This window comes from Heterocephalus glaber, unplaced genomic scaffold (assembly GCF_053883595.1).
Source record: "Heterocephalus glaber isolate CG9 unplaced genomic scaffold, H.glaber_assembly_v1.0 deba00001720, whole genome shotgun sequence".
Taxonomy (NCBI): Eukaryota; Metazoa; Chordata; class Mammalia; order Rodentia; family Bathyergidae; genus Heterocephalus; species Heterocephalus glaber.
This window is the reverse complement of record NW_028258433.1, coordinates 7,287,805-7,307,848: the sequence shown is the minus strand read 5'-3', so window position 1 is coordinate 7,307,848 and position 20,044 is coordinate 7,287,805. Positions and strand designations below refer to the sequence as shown.

Genomic DNA, 20,044 nt, shown 5'->3' with positions numbered 1-20,044 from the left:
ACCCTCCCTTCATCCCCTCCAGTCCTCCCTATTTACAAAGATTTTGTTCCTAGTTTTCCATTTTCTCATATTAATCCCATTCCCTTCTATCCTTTACCCTAGACCTTCCACTTCCTTCCCCTTTGCCCCTTTTCTTCCTATTTCACATGACCTATTGTACATTTAGTCCTTATTTACACTTTCAGTTTCTTACACCAGAGAAACTATTCGGTATTTATACACGTGTGTCCTATTTATTTCACTTAAGAGTATCGCCTCAATGTGCACCCATTTAGCTATAAATGTCTCTATTTTCTCATTTTTTATGGCTGAGTAGTACTCCATTTTATAAAACAAAGGAAATTTTCTTTATCCAGTCTTTAGTTGATGGGCATTTGGGCTGTGTCTAAGTTTTAGTTATCACAAACTGTGCTGCTATGAACATGGGTGCACATATATCACTGTGGTATGATTCTTTTAATTCTTTGGAGAAGATCTCCAGCAGTGGAATAGCTGGGTCAAATGGGACTTCCAGTCCTAGTTCTTTGAGGTATCTCCATAATGATTTCCACAGTGCTTGCACCAGTCTACACTCACACCAGCAGTGGAGAAGGGTTCCTCTTTCCCCACAGCCCCGCCAGCATTGGTTATTGGTTGATTCCATTCTTTCTGGAGTGAAGTGGAATCTCAGCATTGTTTTCACTTGCATCTCTCGAATGACCAGTGATGTTGAACACTTTTTCATGTATTTATTTGCTATTTCTACTTCTTTGTCTGAGAAATGTCTGTCCATTTCAGATGCCCATTTTTGGATTGGGTCTTTAAATTTGGGAGGTCTGATCTTTTTAAGTTCTTTATAGATTCGAGATAGTAAACCTTTGTCTGAGGAAGAGCAGGTGAGGATTTTTTCCCACATTGTGGGTTGTCTCTTCACACTGCTGGTGGTTTCTCTTGCTGCACAGAAGCCTTTTAATAAGAAGAGATCCCACTTGTTGATTGTTTGTGCTAGTTCACGGGCAACTGAGGTTTTGTTCATAAAATCTTTTCCTACACTGATGTCTTCAAGGGTTCTACCTAACCTGTGTTCCAACTGGTTCAGAGTTTCTATTTTAATATTTAGATCTTTAATCCATTTTGATTATAGTTTAGCGCATGGTGAGAGATATAGGTCTAGTTTTAATCTTTGGCAAGTTGAAGCCCAATTTTTGCAGCACCATTTATTAAAGAGGCTATCTTTCCTCCAGTGAGGGTGTTTGGCTCCTTTATCGAAGATGAGATGACTGAGTGTGTCTGGGGTTGTTTCTGCATCTTCTAATCTGTTCCACTGCTCCTCAAGTCTGTTTCTTTGCCAGTACCATGCTGTTTTTATCACAGTTGCTTTGTAGTAGAGTTGCAGGTTGGAGATTGTGATACCCCCTGCCATGTCTCTGTTACCTAGAATTGCTTTTGCTCTTCTGGGTCTCTTCTTGTTCCAAATGAATTTTTGTATTGCTTTCTCAAGGTCCATAAAGTATGCTGGTGGGATCTCAATTGGAATTGCATTCAATCTATATAGCAGTTTTGGAAGTATGGCCATTTTCACTATATGAATCCTTCCTACCCAGGAGCAGGGTATCTCTATCCATTTTCTGATATCATCTTCAATCTCTCTTTTCAGAGTGCCATAGTTTTCAGAGAAGAGGTCTTTGATTTCTTTTGTTAGGTTGATTCCTAGGTATTTCAGTTTTTTGGATGCTATTGTGAAAGGAATTATTTGCCCTATTTCTCTCTCAGTGAGTCTGTCATTTGTGTAGAGGAAAGCTATTGATTTTTGTGTGCTGACCTCGTAACCAGCTACTTGACTGAATTTGGTTATTAAGTCTAAAATACTTTTGGTGGAGTTCTTGGGGTCTTCTATATAGAGTATCATGTCATCTGCAAATAATGACAATTTGACTTCTTCATTTCCTATCTTTATTCCTTTTCTTTCTTTCTCTTGTCCAATTGCCGTGGCTAATGTTTCCAAAACTATATTGAACAAGAGTGGTGATAGTGGACATCCTTGTCTTGTTCCTGATTTTAGTGTGAAGGATTTCAGTTTTTGACCATTTAGTATGATATTGGCTGTTGGTTTTTCATAGATGGCTTCTATCAGTTTGAGGTAGAGACCATCTATTCCAATTTTTTGTAGGTTTTCTATCACAAATGCATGTTGGATTTTGTCAAATGCTTTTTCTGCATCTATGGAGATAATCATATGGTTTTTGTCCTTGGCTCTATTGATATGGTGCATCACATTGATTGATTTTCGTATATTGAATCATCCCTGTATCCCTGGGATGAATCCCACTTGATCAGGGTGTATGTTCTTCTTGATGATCTTCTGCATTCTGTTTGCCATTATCTTAGTAAGGATTGTTGCATTTATGTTCATTAGTGAGATTGGCCTATAGTTCTCTTTTTCAGTTGGGTCTTTCTCTGCTTTGGGGATCAAGGTGATGCTTGCTTCCAGGAATGAATTTGGGAGTATTGCTTCCCTTTCAATTTCATTGAAGAGTTGAAACAGTAGTGGCAGCAGTTCCTCTCTAAATGTCTTGTAGATTCAGCAGTGAAGCCATCAGGGCCTGGGCTTTTCTTAGTTGATAAGTTTTTAATTACATTTTCAATTTCATTGGTTGATATTGGGTTGTTCAGAATTTTTAGGTCTTCTTTGTTCAACTTTGGTAATTCATATGTATCTAGGAATCTGTCCATTTCTTCTGTGTTGTTCATCTTATTGGCACAAAGGTTCTGGAAGTAGGTATTGATGATCCTCTGGATTTCTGCTGGGTCTGTTGTAATTTCACCCTTTTCATTCCTAATTGCATGGATTTGGGCCTTTTCTTTTCTTTTTCTGACAAGGTTAGCTAAAGGTTTGTCAATTTTGTTGATTCTTTTGAAGAACCAACTCTTGGCTTCATTGATTTTTTGTATCATTCTCTTAGTCTCCATTGCATTGATTTCTCCTCTGATCTTTATAATTTCCTCCCTTGTATGAGCTCTGGGGTTGTCCTGTTCTTTTTCTAGAAGCTTGAGGTTCAGCATCAGGTTGTTTAATTGTGCTCCTTCTGTTTTCCTAATATGCGTATTCACTGCTATGAATTTCCCTAGTAAGACTGCTTTCATTGTGTCCCATAGATTCCGATAGGTTGTATGGTCATTGTCATTTAATTGAAGGAACTGTCTGATTTCTTCTTTAATTTCTTCTGTGACCCATTGGTTATTCAGAAGTGTGTTGTTCAATTTCCATGTGTTTATGAAATTTTTTGAGTTTCTTTTGCTATGGATCTCCAATTTCATCGCACTATGATCTGATAATATACAGGGGATAACTTCAATTCCTTTGCACTTACTTAAACATGTTCTATGTGGTCTATTTTGGAGAATGATCCATGTGCAGCTGAGAAGAATGTGTATTCTGATTTTGTGGGGTGGAAGACTCTGTAAACATCTGTTAAGTTCATTTGTTCAAGAGTTCGATTGAGTTCTAGTATTTCATTACTTATTTTTTGTCTAGTTGATCTATTTTTGACAGTGGGGTGTTGAGGTCCCCCACTACAATTGTATTAGTGCATATATGACTTTTCATGTCCATTAGTATTTGTTTTATATAGTTGGGTGCACTAGTGTTTGGTGCATAGATATTTATGATTGTCATCTCTTCCTCTTGGATTCTTCCCTTTACAAGGATGTAGTGTCCTTCTTCATGTCTCTTAATCAGTGTTGGTTTGAAATCTACTGGATCTGCCAAGAGGATAGCTACTCCTGCTTTTTTTTGGGTTCCTGTCGCATGGTGTATCGTTTTCCACCCTTTAACTTTCAGTCTATGAGTTTCCTTTTGAATTAAGTGTGTTTCTTGTATGCAGCATATTGTTGGATTTTGCTTCTTGACCCATTCTCCCAGTCTATTTCTTTTGATTGGTGAGTTGAGACCATTAACGTTGATGGTTATAACTGAAACATATTGACTTGTCATTGCCATGACTTTTTCTTTTTGTTGGGTTCTCCCCCTTTACATTTAATTTCTTGTCATGCCAGATGGGTTCATTCTGTTTTGCTTCCTGGGGTTGTGATCTTCAATGTCTCTTCCTAGGATATTGTGTAAAATTTTTTGGAGTGCTGGTTTGGTATTCACGAAGTTCCTAAGGTGCTCTTTGTCATGAAAGTATCTTATTTCACCATCCATTTTGAAAGATAGTTTTGCAGGGTACATCAATCTGTGTTGGAGGCTGTTTTCTTTTAGGGCTTGGAATATGTCACTCCATGCTCTTCTTGCCTGGATGGTTTGTGTTGAGAAGTCTGCTGTGATTCTGATGGGCTTTCCTTTGTATGTGATTTGTTTCTTTTCTCTAACTCCTTGTAGAACTTTGTTCTTCTGTTGTGTTTCTGGAATCTTAACAATTATATGCCTATGTGTAGATTTTTTTTGATCAAGGCTATTTGGAGTCCTATCTGCCTCACTTATCTGTATGTCAAGCTCTTTTCCCCTGCTTGGGAAGTTTTCTGCCATTATTTCTGTGAAGAGATTTTTTTATGTCATCTCCACTCTCTCCTGTTTCTTCATTGACTCCAATCAGTCTTATGTTATTCTTCTTTGCATCATCTAGCAGCTACTGGATTGATTTCTCATGTTCCCTTATAATCTTGAAGCAATTTTTCTTTTCCTGGTCATTAATTGCAATCTTATCTTCTATATCTGAAATTCTGTCCTCACATTGGCTCATTCTGCTGTGTAGACTTTCAATGGAGATTTTATGTCCTGGAAATCTATTTGCATCTGTTTTATGGATTCCATTTGTTTCTTATGTTGGGATTCCATCATGTTCCTGAGCTTCTCTCTGGATTTATTAATCATGTCTTGGACTAGGCGCACAATTTCTCCTGTTATCTGAGAAATTATTTCTGATTTCATTCTTTCCAGATCCCCTTTTGTTGCCAGTTCTGTGGGTCCAGGTGGTTGAGTATCAGAGTGTTCCATCTCATTTCCCTTTGGGGTTGCTGTAGGTCATGTGGAAGTCTGGTTTTGAGACTTATTTATGTGTTTTCTCATTTCATCTGGGGGGTTGGGGGGTGCTGTTGGCACCCATGAGGATCACCTTTTCTGAGCTAGCAGAGGTGGGACAGGGGCCAGGAGAGGCGGTAGGGATGGTGGCCCAGATGCCCCTTCCTCTGGGCTGGGAGCAGCGGGAAGGATGGTGGCCAGGAAGCCCCTTCCTCTGGACCAGGAGCAGTGGGATGGCAGCTCAGAAGCCCCTACCTCTGGGCCAGGAGTGGTGGGAGGGATGGTGGCCCAGAAGCCCCTTCCTCTGGGCCAGGAGCAGTAGGACAGAAGGTGGCCCAAAAGCCCTTTCCTTTGTGCTGGGAGCAGCAGGAGGGATGGTGACCAGGAAGCCACTTCCTCTGGACCAGGAGGCTCAGAAGCCCCTACCTCTGGGCTGGGAGCAGCAGGACTCAGTACCATGATCTGGTGGTCTGGTGTCCTCTGCGTCTTTGTAGTGTGGAACCAGATGGCTGCCTGTCTGCAACGGGGTGATTTGGCGTGTTCCATACTACTTGGGACCTTGGTAGGGTGTCTCTACAAATATTTTTAAGCACATGCTCTGTACCAGTCACTGTACTTCACTTGGAGAATAAACAACAAAGAAATAAATGTCTTCTGAACTCCAGTACATTTTAGTTTGGGAAGGAGACACAGAAAATGTGATATATTTAAGTAGAAAGCAATATTAAGTCACCATTATTAAGCTAGCTTATTCCAGGAAGCACCTTGGAAGGTACTTCCAAGGAGGATTCACTAATTAAATATTTTAGTATAACTTATCTTTTTGATATGATCCTCTTCATTGATTCCAAAAAAGACATTTGCCAAAAATTGAACATTTATTCTTGTTAAAATATCTTAGCAAACTTTAGAAATTTATGGACACTTCTTTGACATCCTAAAGTAACACATGCCAATGCCAACTCCACTGTAAACATTAAAAGCATTCTCAATAAAATCAGAATAAACTTAGGCTCTTTCTAGCCACCATTGTTACATATCATTGTCCTGGGTGGCTCTGCCAATCTGTCAAGATAAGAGTAAACAGAACAGGGTCCAGAGGATACTATGGCAGTTTCCAGGCCCAAAGCTTAGAAAATGAACTTTATCTTTCTGATACCCTTGGTACCTGGTCCACTATGCCATGAGGAAGCATGAACAGTCTGTGGGGAGATTCATGGATGGACCCACAGCACCAGGTGAGTTCTTACCTGGTGGCCATACTTACGAAGTATGGTAGTGAGCAATCTTGAAGTGGGTCCTCCAGATATCTGTCAAGTAGCCTTAAATGGTCCTGCACAGCAAACATGAACCAGAAAGGCCTTGCCCCAACTGCACACTTCTGAACAAAATTAATATTTTTTTGTTGTTTGAAGTCACTGTTTTGGAGTGGTTTGTTAATGCAGAAATCGATACTCAGAAAAGATTTTGCTACCTAAAAGTGAGGTGCTGTAGTAGGTCCTGTAGTATGAAAACCATGAAACATATAGCTTTGGCTTTGGGATTGGGATGCAGTCAGTAGCCAAAGGGGTTTTGAGAAAAATGCCAGTAAAATCTTCAAGTGTATCCAGAAAAGTATAAGCAGAAACCTGAGAGTACTGGTGGGATGATGGGGGAGAGAATACATCGCAGGAAGAGCATTCTTTCCCATGCTGTTCATATCCAAGAAAAGAAAATTACTTAACATTAGAAGCTTCTCTGCAGTGGCAAAGAGAAAAAAAAGGTTATTATTTGAGTTCTGAAAAATAACCTACCTTCCCTTTGTTCCTGACTTTCCAGAGCAGTTCTTAGCCATTCAAAGTAATTTCTCATATATGATCCTATTTTATACCTTAAATAGCTGAATGATGTAAGCAGATCAGATATTACTGTGTGAATGAATTCAAGATAAACAGATCAATAGTTTCAATGACCAGCCCAAACTGCAGATCAGAGGCACTGCCAACCCTGGTTCTCATTATTTCTGACACCATAGTGAGTTTCCTTCAGTAGGCAGTAATTTTACCTATGCTATGGTTTTTCAGGACTCTTGGTATTTCTCTTTCAGAATACACATTCTGGAAGAAAGAGAACATTATGGTTGTATTGACTTGTTTTTATTTCCTGCCCTACCTCTTTATATTCTTAGTGTAGTTCAAAATAAATGTTTCAGGTACTGGAGACTTGGTTTTTGTTCCAAGAACTTTAATATTTGATGAGTTTGGAAAATGAGATGCTGATAAAAAAGACATCCAACAAGATTCATACTTAATGGTGAATCCAGCATAGAATACACAGGTCCAATTACATGCGATATTTCTTTTTTAAATAGGAAGAACTCACAGAGGAGGATAGTAATATTTTGTGGTAGGACTTCAATGAGCTAATTTTGTGCAGGGATCTTTAAGAACCCTGGTTCTTTAAGATAGCTTTAAGAGAACTGAAGGTTCCTCCCACCCAGGTGATGTAAATACGGTAATAATTACCTAACATTTTTACCAGTGGTGGAAGTTATCAAGAGGTTTGGAATTAAAAAACATAAGAGATAAGCTTTTGCATTTGGATAATCAGGAAACTGTGAGACAGTTCCTAAACTACATTAATGTTTTCAGTTTTTTCTTTTACTTTAGGATTAGGCACTGCTTTTCCAGCTCCCTGACTTTTCAAAAGAGCATCCCTCTCCTGAATGTTCTCCTTTTATACCAGTGAAAATTCTTTGCTTGGCCAAACTTTAGTCAGTCCCCTAAACTTTCTACTAACTCTATCTCTGGATTCCTTATAAAATCCAGTTTTAGCAAGAACCCAGCTAGCTCAGTTTGACAAGAACCTCCTGTAGTTTACATCTGATCATGCCAGCATACCCCAAATAATGTCTGATTACTTTGGTTGCCATTAGTAAGGATCTTTTTAGGTTAGTTTAGCCAAAAATCCCCCCTGCCCCTGATGTCTCCTCTTAGTAATTGTCCATCCACTGATCCCCATCCTTCTCCTTGGCTATAAGTCTCCCTTTGCTCTTGCTGTATTTGAAATGGAATCTCTCTCTCCCACTGAAAAAAATCTTATTGCTATGGTCTCTATACCTGTCACAGTCATCCTGAATGATGCATACCTTGTTATAATTAAATAGGTATCATTGAATAATTTTTTAACAGTTAACACTTGAGGATTGTCTACAGAGTTATTTTTTATCATTTTAAAAGTTAAATCATGAATCACGCATCTGGAGGCCTTCTGCCTTGAACAAGCAACCCTGGCTTCCCTGAGGCCCAGCTGAGCAGAGCTCTGGCCTCAGGGCAATGGAGATTCAGTAGAAATAGGCACAGAAGACCTTGGAAGGATATTCTATGTGATATCATCCACAACGGGCACAGATTATCACATGGAATGATGGGTATAAATGCCAGAGCACTTTGTAAACTAATTTACAAATAGAACCTATTGAAATAATCTGGTCTTAATGAGGCATGCCCAAATGTCAGGCAATATTTGGGTATTTTACAGCCAAATCTTATGTATGGTAATATTGAAATGTAGATTAAATGTGAAGACAACCACCATCAACAATGTCAACTATATTAAATGAATTAAGTCAGTGGGATTTGTTAAAAAAATACTAAAGGATGATATGCCGTTCTAAATTTACTTAAGTAGAAAGTCAATAAAATACCTCAATCCTAAGGAATATTTGTGAAATAAATGTCTGTCTACATTTTGCAGATGAGAAAATGAGATTAAGATAGTATACTAGAGGCATTTCCTGCTGTTTCACTGCTGCCTTTTTGGATGGAACTACTCTTTATGTGGCCATGTATCCCCTGGGTTGTGGTTATTGGGCCACGGTGAGCACAAGGCTCAGGATTGGTCTACTTATTGCTTGATAGTAGCTTAGGACTTGAATGGATGATTTGACCTGAAAAGATAAATTACCTAAAGTTACAGTGTAACTTTTTCTCCTTTTGGACATAGAATCAAGAAATCCAGCCATCTGCACCCTTATATTCATTGCAGTATTACTTACAATAGGCAAAATAAGGAAAAACTTAAGTTTCTGTTGAGGGATGATGGATAAAGAAATTTTGTGGTGTATGTATATGTAAAACTGAATATTATTTGCCCATAAAAAAAGAATAAAATTCTAATATTTGTGACAATGAGGGTGAACATGGAGGGCATTATGCTAAGTGAAATAAGCCAGGCACTGAAAGACCTATACTGTCTGATCTCAGTTATATGTGGAATCCATAAAAGCCAAACTCATACAAGCAGAGTAGAATGGTGACCCCTAGGGACTAGGGGCAGGAGGAAATGGGGAAGTGCTTGTCAATGGGAACAAACTTTAGTTTACAAGACAAAAATGAGTGCTGGTGCTCAGAGGCACAGTAAGATTGGTGATGGATGTTAATTAATTTGTGGTAATCATTACAAAATGTTTCACATAAACAATCATGTGCACCTTGAATATATACAATCTTTATTTTTTTCAGTTAAATATTTTATAAAAAGAAAAAAATGCAGCAGAAAGTTACTAAATAAAAGTTTTTTAGGCCTAATAAGCTGGCTACCATTTCCAGACATGTTTGAGATGAATAAAACAAAAAAGACGAACAATAGAATAAATCAAAAAATGTTCTGAGAAGCACAAAAGTGGTGCAAAAGATGAGTATTAGGAAGTGAGTGACTGCTCCTCAGAGTTACCTTGGATTCTGCCTACCCTTTGGGAGGGATATTTTTTCTTGTTTTCCTATGATATTTTACTGAATGTAAAAATACAATAAATTTCTTTCTTAAGGGGGTTTGAGTGATCTTTTTTAAATTTATAAGCACCTCAAGAGGAAGAGAGAGATTATATAGCTTGCTGGAAATATTACATATAGTAATTAGGGGTGAAAATCAGGCATCTGTGATCTCAAAGATTTCTCTTAGCTCGAAGCTCTGTTTTGCTCCCAAGAAACGTCTTACTATTCACAGGAGCCTCTAAAAGATTTAATAACAGGTCCCATTTTGCGAATTCCAGGCACCATCAAACCACATTCAAGGAAGCGCTTAGGGCAAACTTCAAATTAAGCCATATAGGCAGCCACCAACTTTGTTAAGAAACATCGCTGTTTCTTTGTTTTCCAGGTAAGAATAATTTAGATCAATGCCTCAAAGAAATCATGCAAATTATCACTTGGAAAGCTTTCCATTCTCTTTCAAGAACAGTCCTTATTCTCTATTTCCTTCGCAGCAACCCAAGTTTATCCTAGAGAGACAGTGCCTGCAGTTAGTATTTGTGTAGAATATCTTGGTCTCTCGTGTCACTTTTGTTGTAATGTAATCCAGTTCATGTTTATTCTATTTTACAACTAACTTGGGGAAACAATGAGCAATCGAACCACTGGAATGAATTAAATCTATAAGAAATTTTTCATCTTCAAGAAAATTTATTCTGATGTGCATTTCTTTAGATTTCTGACATACTGAAATCAAAGATCTGAGAATATCAAAGCTACTGTCAGTTATCACTGGGGAATATATTTAGAAATATTTCTCAATTTGGTGATCATGAAAGAAATATGACATATTTTTTGTTTGTTTTTTTTTTTTTTTTGGTACCGGGGATTGAACTTGGGTCCTGCGCTTGCACAGCAGGCGGCGAAACCACTGAGCTAAATCCCCGGCCATATGACATATATTTTAAAAATGTCTGTTTATCATTTTATGATTATCACCAAGAATAAAATAGATGGAATTTTTAAATGGAGGAATTTATAATAAAAATCAATTTTGCCATTGCCTTTTGGGTATTTGAATACCAAGACAGTATTAAACTAAAGGATTTATATAATCTATAAAGCCTCTATAAAGAGTTCTGCAGTAAACGCGATGTGGATTTTGTATGACATGTATATCAAGGGTGGACTTTTGTGGCTGAATAGTTGAATCATTCTAATGGTCTTAATTACATCTTACCCCTTCCCAGGCATTATTTTCAACATAAAATGTATAGTGACCATGATCTGTGGGACAAATATGGTATAGTAATCACAGTAACAATATTTTCAATGCGCACATAGGAAGTTTCTTTTTAGATGTTTAAAATTATTAAATTTAAATTCAGCATATTACATCTAATTTTGGTTCAATTTAAGAAAAGAAAAAAAAAACAGAAGTGAAACAAAAATTTTTCCTCATAAATGTTTTATCCTTTTCCTAATAAGTGATACTGTTTCCTCTGAGATTCTTCTGGCTAAACATTCTTTTATTGAGCCCTCTCATTAAATTTTATAGTCGTGCTAGTTAAAACATAGGAAAAGGAATAGAGTCATTATAAGCAGAAAACAAGGTCATATAGGCTGCAGTATCAGCAACCAAGTGGTTTTGGAAAAAATTTCTGGAAGATTGAGAATAGATGGGATTGGATTGAGAAATAAACCAAAATGGAAAACACTTTATAAACATGCAAAGAAACCTCAGGTGGAGAATTATCCCTTCTAGGGGAGAAAAGTTTCTCAGAGATAGCCTATAGACAAAACAAAAGTATAAGGAGGTGCCCATCAGAATGATCATTTAAAGGGAAATCCTCAAAAGAGATGCCTTAACCTTACTTCCTCCATCTTTCCTTTCTCATCCTTCCATCAGCAACACAGAGTTTTTGGCCTTGTGTATTCACCCTCAGATTAAACTCAGAAATTGAGAACTTCGCTTTAAATAAATTGATTGCTTTGATGAAGCATTATATTGTTGTAGTTCTCATCATTTGGGGCCATGGTCCCATGTTCTGTCTGCACCGTCTCTGGATGCACCTGTTTGGAAACCTGCTTGCAGCTAGTTCTCGTATGAAAGGAAACAGACCTTTGCACAGTACTTGCCAAGAAAAGCCATCCCAGCTGCCTTCATTCATAAACACTACTGGATGCCCCAGAATTGCCAGATATTTGAGAAAATAAGAAGAACAAAAAATAATTAAAAAATTGTTTACTCAATATTCATTCAATGAATATGTGCTAAACATTCCAAATGTTCCAAGCACTATTATAGACATTCATTACATTTGAATAACAAATGTAATAAATATATGTTAGGTAAGATGTTAAAGGTGAAAATAGACTATCTAAAGCAGCTTTAAAAAGATAAAATCTAAAAGGCTAATTTTATGTTTTAAAAAGAAGGGAGTGAGTGAAGATGGTTACCTGGAGGGCAACAGCAAAGATGAGTGTCTCTGTACTGGTGCTGGAGAAAACCAGAAACCCCAAAGTGGGGGCAAGAGATCGTCTGATACAAGAGGATAAATGAAAGGAAAATCCAGATGGACTGAAATCCAGAGTTTAGAGGATGTGTGAAGGGAAGCTGGACCATTTCTCATCATGACACCCCACTCCCCACCCCAGACATGCCATCTTGGGTGATGATCAGACTGAGAGAGGGACCTGGTCTCACAATCACCCTATCTGCTGCACCGGACATGACAAAACAAGGCATCCAATCCTGGGATTAAGAGAAGTCAAAAGCAGAAAGGGACAGAATGAATTGGCATGCACCCACCTATTGTAGACAACAGTGCTCCAGTGCTGGTGAGTGGCAGACTATGGGGAGAGAGGAGGCTTGTCCAACACAGGAAAATATAATGTCATCCATTCCTCCCACATACTATGGGAGTGTTGCTTGTGGGACATTCAGCATTCTACCCATGATTGCAGGCAGGGGCAAGTGCCCATTGGAGGTCTCTAGCACCTCCTAGTTGGAGACTTCAGAAAGCAGGGAGAAATGGTTCTGAAAAGAACACATGGAGCAGAGTCCAGCTGGGGAGACCTATGAGAGGAGAGCCATTGGTGCCCAGGTCAGAGAGTGACTCAGTGGAGCCAGAATAGAGTGGGCACTCTCCTGTTTCTCCAAAGACTGGACAGACTTGAGATGGCACCCATCTACCACACCACTCTAGCCAAAGAAGACCCTCTGCTGACCCTGGGGCTGGCAGTAGATTCTGTACGTGTGGCTGAGACAGATAGATATCTGCCGGCAGAGAGATGGTAAATGGTGGCTGGGCTGGTGGCTTTTTGGCCGTGTATTTTCCAAAGAAAACCTGTGGAGGGAAGACATGGAGATGTTTATAATATCACTCTCCCCAAGTTAAGGCAATTAGACCCATGGAAGCCTGCATGGAGTTCACCCAGAACACAGCTTGCAATCAGGACATGTGTTCAAATGGATCAATAGCCCTCATGGCTTCCGGAAGGTAACTGTTTGGCCCAGAGAAACTGTCTGGAATCTGCTTGGCTGCTCAAAATCAGACTGTGATGCAAGTGTAGAGAGAGCTATGTGAAAGCTCTGGGTTAATGCTGTAACTGTGTGAAGGTTTCTATTCTTATTTTTATTTTGGTTGTCCTTATTGTATCTTTGCTTCTTTGTTGGATTTTGGTCATCTTGGGTTTTATTTTTTAAATCTTCTTTCTGTTTTCATTTTATTCTTTCTGGTTCTTCTTTCTTTATTGGTATTGCTTGGTTATTATGCTTTAATTTTCAAAGTTTTCCCCTTTGACTTGGTCCCTCTTTTAGTGTTTCTTCTCTCCTGTTTTTGATTTTCTTCCCTCTGTGTTCTTTGTTTTCTCTCTTCCTCATTATCTTGCCCTCTTGCTTTCCTCCTCCTCCTTTCCATCGATCTAACATGTAAATATAACAGGGGTCTGTATAAGTGCATTAGAGAATAAGAATTAACTGGTAGTATAAATTAAACAGTAACATTCAAGGGCATGTCAGGGTGATCTTTGACAAAATTGGACTCAGAGGATACAAACAAAACTACCTACAAATATATTAACAAGTTCTAATTTTAGTATATGTGCTACCAATGTGAGCACTGTATTAACAAGTTCTAACAACCTAACAACCTCTCTCAATCTCTAAATACACTTCTAGTCATCTCATACCTCCTCCTGCCTACACAAATAACTCTCAAACTCCCTCAGTATTAGTCTTTTGCCCTAGCTATAACAATAATTACAACAGTGTCCAATTTTCTTCTTATTATTTTTTACCCATTGACAATTCTCTTACTTCCCTCTGACATACCCCTTTCTTTTCCCCCTTCTCACCACATTCCACATCCCAAGTGAATCACAAATAGCAGTATAATATAGCCTGTAAGGCATATGACAAAGGGGTGAAATAATCAAAACCATTAATATTTATAACTGATGTATGCTTGGATCTGTTGATACTATTATAATGACTAAAAATTCTCTCTTTGCAACACAGTGACAGTGTCCAACCTAATAAGATTGAATAGGTTGAAGTGGTAAATATTACTTCTTGACAAAGTCAAGAAGTCACTAGAAAACAGAACCTAACAAATGAGACTCTCATAGCAAAAACAAACTCTTTTCACTCTATTTGACCTCAACCCTCAGCACACACACACACACACACACACACACACACACACACACACACACACACAGAACATGAAGAAAACCAGGCAATGACATTCCTCCAAAGACTCCTAACTCAGGCCAGGGATTTAGCTCAGTGGTCCCACTGCCTGCCTGGTAAGCGCAAGGTACCGAGTTCGATCCCTGGTACCAAAAAACCCACAAAAAAAACAAAAATGAAAAAAAACAAAGACTTCTAGCTCTCTCAAAGCAGCCCCAAGGGTCATGCAGAGAAGCAAACATCACATAACCAAGCTGTATGAAATACTTAGAGGAAGCAAAGAAATTCGGCAAATTCAAAGAGGACATAACCCAAAATATAGTGAAACTATTAGACCAACTGACCAATGTAGAAACAAATAAAAGTTTGGAAGAGCTGACCAAAATGGTTCAAAGCATAAATGGCAAATTTACCAAAGAAATAGGCACCATGAAAAGATGCCAAACAGAAATCTCAAAGATAAATATAAACTGCAGAAATGACCAATGTGAAGATAGTGTCTCAGAAATTGAGGCGAAAATAGAAATACATGATGATTTACTCAGAGAAACCTTAAAAATGATCGGAGAGCAAGAAAAATCCACCCAACAGCTACTAGATGACACTAAGAAGACTAACTTTTGCCTAATTGGAGTTAGAGAGAAATTAGAAGTCAACACACATGGAATAAATAAATCTATCAGCAGAAAACTTTGCAAGTATGGGGACTAACTCAGCATCCAGGTAAGTGGTGCCAAGTAACTACATGAAAAAAGGAAGCTTCCCAAGACATATCAGAATTAAAATTCCAGAAGTCCAACTCAAGAACAAAATCATAAATGCTGTCAGAGAAAAGGATCACTTATAAAGGTAAACCCATTAGTATTACAGCAAACTTTTAAACATACAATTTAATGGCTATGAGAGCTTAGAGTGAAGCATATTGAGCCCTAAAAGAAAACAACTTGCAACTCAGTCTAATATATCTTGCAAAGCTATCTTTCAAAATTGATGGAGAAATAAGGACATTCCAGGACAAAGAATATCTTAAGAGATAGATGAACACCAAACTAGCACTCCAAAAAATACTCAAAAATATCCTAGACAAGAAAATTATGCCAAGAAAGCCAAAAAGTCAGATTGAATGATTACATACAGCAAGGTGAGTACTTAAAGAAAAAGGCAAAAATAAAGGAGTCAACCACAGAAAGAGAATGTTATGACAAGAATAAGTAGATAGCTTTCATAATTTCATGTAAAAAGACTCAACTTCCTAATTAAAAGATACAAATGGGATCAAAAATCAAAACTCCAATGGTCTTTTACATTAGACTCATCTAACCCAAAAAGGAATGCATAGACTAAAAATCAAAGGATAGGAATCAATATTCTATGCATCAGGACCCTGAAAACAAATAGGAGTAGCAATTTTATTCTTAATGTAAACTTCAAGTTTAAGCTGATCAAAAAGAAGCAAAGAAGGTCACTAAGAAAACAATTTAACAATTATATATATAAATATATAAATGATATATAATACAAATATATAATTGTTAAATTGAATGTATATCCATATTATATATATATATATATATATATATATACATAAAATGTTGGTGCACCCAGCTTAATAAAACAAACTCTGCTGAATATAAAAGATCAAATGAATACTAACACAATCATAATGGGTGACCTCAATCCTTCTTTTTCACAAATAGATAAACTAAACAAAATATTAAAAAAGAAATATCAGAGCTCAACCATACCTGAATCAGCTATCACTACTCCTGTTCAATGTACTACTCAAAACATTAGCCAGAGTGTTCAGATAAGAGAAAGACAGGAAGAAGTCAAATTATCATTATTTTCAGATGACTTGATCCATATGACTTGATGACATAGAAGACTCGGAAAAATCCACCAAAAGATTTCTAGAATTAACCAAATTTAGCAATGTAGCAGGATACAAAATCAATACATAAAAATCAATAATGTTCTTGCACACCAACAATGAACCAACTGAAAAAGAAATTAGGAAAACAATGCTAGTTACAGTAACATCAAAAAAAATGAAATACTTAGGAATTAACCTAACAAATTAAGTAAGTGAAAGATCTCTACAGTGAAAACTGTAATACTTTGAAAAAGGAAATTGAAGAAGACACTAGAAAATAGAAAGACAATCCATTTCTGGATAGGCAGACCAACATCATCAAAATGGTTATACTTCTAAAACTGACATATAGATTTAATATAATCCCAGTCAAAACATCAATAGCATTTCTCACAGAACTAGAGATAGCAATTCTAAAATTCACATGGAACCAGAAGAAAGCCACTATAGCAAGCAATCCTTGTTAAAAGTGCAAAGCAGGAGACATCACAATCCTGGACTTCAAGTTATATTAAAAGCTACAGTGATAAAAAACAGCATGGTACTGGCACAAAAACAGACATATGACTCAAAGGAATATAATGAAAGATGCAGAAACAGTTTCAGTACATTCAGCTCTGTGATCTTTGACAAAAGGACCAAAAACATACACTGGAGGAAAGATAGCCTCCTTAGCAAATTGTGCTGGGAAAATTGGTCTATACACATGCAGAAGATTGAATCTAGATTCATATCTCTTACTATATACTAAACTACAATCAAAATTCAAAGGTCTAAATATTAAAACAGAAATATTTACTCAACTAGAAGATAAAACAGCTAAATTCTTAAAGTCATAGGTAAAGGCAAGGACTTTTTGAACAGAACCTCAATTGCGTGAGATATAGCATCAAGAATCAACAGGTGGCAGGAGGAGAATTCTGGCCTGCCATACCACACCTCACCTCCAGCGCAGGAAGGTGAGCTGCTCCCAGAGCCCAGGAGGAGGCTTCTGGGCCTCTGTACCCCCACCCCCCAGCCCAGTGCAGAGGAGGTGAGCTGCAGCCAGCACCCAGGAGGAGGGTTCTGGCCCACCATACCCTGCCCCCAGCACCTAGGAGGTGAACCACACAGGCACCAGCAGCAGCCCCCTCCCCCATCACAATGAGAAGACACATAAACAAGTCACAAAACCAGACTTCCAGATCACCTACAGTAACCCCAAAGGGAAATGAGAGGGAACACTCTGATCAACCACATGGATTCCCTGAACTGGCAACAAAAGAGGATCTGGAAAAAACGAAATCAGAAATAATTTCTCACATAACAGCAGAGATTGTGCCCATAGTGCAAGACATGATTAATAAATCTAGACAGGACACAGTTTAAAAAAGTAGAGAAGAGGAACATGATGGAATCCCAACATAGGAAATAAATGAAACCCATAAAACAGATGCAAACAGATTTCCAGGAGATTAAAAACTCCATTGAAAGCTTACACAGCAGAATGAGCCAATGTGAGGACATAATTTCAGATACAGAAGATAAGATTGCAGTTAGTGACCAGGAAAAGAAAAATTGCTTTAGAATTGTAAGGGACCACCAGAAATCAATCCAGCAGCTGCTAGATGATGCAAAGAAGAATAACATAAGACTGATTGGAGTCAATGGAGAAACAGGAGAGAGTGCAAACAACCTTAAAAAAACTGTTCACAGAAGTGATGGCAGAAAACTTCCCAAGCAGGGGAAAAGAACTTGATATACAGATAAGTGAGGCATATAGGACTCCAACTAGTCTTTGATCAAAAAAAATCTACACCTAGGCATATAATGGTTAGGATACCAGAAACCCAACAGAAGAACAAAATTATACAAGCAGTCAGAGAAAAGAAACAAATCACATACAAAGGAAAGCCCATCAGAATCACAGGAGACTTTTCAGTGAAAACTCTCAAGGCAGGAAGAACTTGGAGTGACCTATTGCAAGCACTAAAGGAAAACAACCTCCAACCCAGATTGATATACCCTACAAAACTATCTTTCAAAATTGATAGAGAAATAAGATGCTGTCATGACAAAGAGCACCTTAGGAACTTCATGAATACCAAAACAGCACTCCAAAAAATTTTAGACATTATCCTAGGAAAAGACAATGAGGATCACAAGCCCAGGAACCCAGCAGAATGAATCAACTGGGCATGACAAGAAATTAAAAGCAAAGAGGGAGAATCCAACAAAAAGAAAAAGTCATGACAATGATAAGTCAATACATACCAGTTATAACCATCAATGTTAATGGTCTCAATTCACCAAACAAAAGAAACAGACTGGCAGAATGGGCCAGGAAGCAAGGTCCAACAATATGCTGCATACAAGAAACACACTTAATTCAAAAAGAAACTCATAGACTGAAAGTTAAAGGGTGGAAAACAATACTCCATGGGACAGGAACCTGAAAGAAAGCAGGAGTGGCTACCCTCTTTGCAGATCAAGTGGTTTTCAACCCAGAATCTGAAACACTTCTGGTCCCAAGAATTTAGATAAGGGATAGTCAATCTGAATGTACAAATCTATTGTGAACATGTATTTTCATTCCTAAGTAAAAACTTAAGAACAGAACTGTTGGTTCTTAAGAGTAATACAAGAAATTTCTATATTGTTTTCCAAAATGGTTTTATCATTTTATATTCACATTAGCAGTATTAGAAAGTTCTAACTGGTTCACACCTAAGCTGACATTTGTTCTTTTAAAACTTTTAACTAAATCTCCCTAATGAGTGTATAATACAATCTTGTTATTGTACTGACTAGTATTTTTCTGATTCTAGTGTTGGACACCTTTCCTTGTGCTGTACTGGCTATTTATCATCCTCTTGTGTCTACTTTTTCTTAAAAATATAGAACACTTCACGAATTTGTATGTCATCCTTGCACAGGGGCCATGCTAATCTTCTCTGTATCATTCCAATTTTAGTATATGTGCTGCCGAAGCGAGCACTTGTGTCTTCTTTTTAATTGGGATGTCTATTAATGAGCTGTAAGAGTTCTTTATATATTCTGGTCATAGGTTATATGTACTATAAATATGGTCTGTTTAAGGACTATTTTTCACTTTCTTAACAAAGTCATTTAAAGTTGTAAATTTTGATGAAATCTCATTTATAAATTTTTTTCTTTTATACATCATGTTTTTTGTATCCTAGGAAATTCTTGCCTACCCTAAATTCATGAACATTTTCCCTTATAATTTCTTCTTGAAGTTTTATAGTTTTAGTTTTTCATATTTGGGTTCATAGATCCTTTCAAGTTATTTTTATGTATGGAAATAAAGGGTTGAGGTTCATTTTTTACATATGGATATCAGGTGTCCATTTGCTGAAAACACTATCTTTTCCTCTACTCTTGAGTTTATGTTCCATAAAATGTTAATGTTAAATAATCTTTCTAAACTCAGTGGAATATATATGTGTGGTTCTATTTCTAGATCCTCTGTTTTATTCCAGTGATCTATATGTCTTTCCTTACGCCAACACTGCCTTGATTACTGTAGCTTTAGAAGAAGTCTTAAAATTAGATAATAAATGTCTTCCAACACTGTTTTTTCTTTTTAATTTTCTAGGTCCTTTGTGTTCCTACATAACTTTTAAATTTCAATATCCAATTCTTCATTTATAGCAAGTATACATAGACCTGAATTTTTATATATACCTTGTGTTTTCTAATCCTGCTAAATTCAAATACAAGTTCTAGGGCTCCTAGAGATTTCT

General features: G+C 37.4%; 1 non-coding gene across 1 annotated transcript; it reads right to left on the bottom strand.

Moving 5' to 3' along the window:
- Positions 1-19,168: 19,168 nt before the first annotated feature.
- On the bottom strand, positions 19,169-19,275 carry LOC147821703 (U6 spliceosomal RNA). Its single transcript, XR_015446699.1, has one exon. It is a non-coding gene; the product is annotated as a U6 spliceosomal RNA (small nuclear RNA).
- Positions 19,276-20,044: the final 769 nt, after the last annotated feature.